Source organism: Gopherus evgoodei, chromosome 5 (assembly GCF_007399415.2).
Source record: "Gopherus evgoodei ecotype Sinaloan lineage chromosome 5, rGopEvg1_v1.p, whole genome shotgun sequence".
Taxonomy (NCBI): domain Eukaryota; kingdom Metazoa; phylum Chordata; order Testudines; family Testudinidae; genus Gopherus; species Gopherus evgoodei.
The window spans coordinates 145,409,533-145,410,404 of NC_044326.1; the positions used below are offsets into that span (position 1 = coordinate 145,409,533).

Consider the following 872-nt stretch of genomic DNA (forward strand, 5'->3'; position numbering starts at 1 on the left):
AGTGAAAAAAGGCTGAACGGGTTCCATGGTTGTCGTGCTATGGCGTCTGCCCAGGCAATCCAGGGAAAAGGGCGCAAAATGATTGTCTGCCGTTGCTTTCACGGAGGGAGGAGTGAGTGACGACATTTACCCAGAATCACCCACAACACTGTTTTTGCCCCATCAGGCATTGGGACATCAACCCAGAATTCCAGTGGGTGGGAGAGACTGCGAAAACTATGGGATAGCTATGGGATAGCTACCTACAGTGCAATGCTCCGGAAATCGACGCTAGCCTCTGTACATGGACGCACACCGCCGAATTAATATACTTAGTGTGTCCGCGTGCCCTCGACTTTATACAATCTGTTTCCAAAAAACAGTTTCTGTAAAATCGGAATAATCTCGTAGTATAGACATACCCTGTGATTAACAACTTTGGTGGCTAATTGAAAGGCTGATGGTTCAAACTCAAGTGAAGATGGAGGTGGTTTTTTTTAGTGATGAGAATCCATTACATTTTAACAGGCTGAAAAGCTCCTCAGTGCTGCTCTATCCTCATTTTGCAAGCATAAATGACCCTTTTGCCAGATGCATTGGTGGTATAGTGGTGAGCATAGCTGCTTTCCAAGCAGATGACCTGGGCTCGATTCCCAGCCAATGCAGTGATGTGAAGTTTTCTCCCTTGGGAGTTGGTTTAATTTCAGTTGCATTGTATCAGTTTATCAATGGAATGAGACAATCAATGTCCTACAGGTCATTCAATGCACAATGGAGGAAGAAAGGGGCGGGACTGTACAATGAGCTGTTGGAGTCATCTTGGTATTACAATGTTTGGGGTTTTTTTTTAAAAAAACTTCCTTTACTTCCCTCTCACTTTTAGACTCGGAGCC

General features: G+C 44.7%; 1 non-coding gene across 1 annotated transcript; it reads left to right on the plus strand.

The window, feature by feature from the left end:
* The first annotated feature begins 572 nt into the window (after window positions 1–572).
* Window positions 573–644, plus strand: TRNAG-UCC. The gene has a single exon. It is a non-coding gene; the product is annotated as a tRNA-Gly (tRNA).
* The last annotated feature ends 228 nt before the right edge of the window (window positions 645–872 follow it).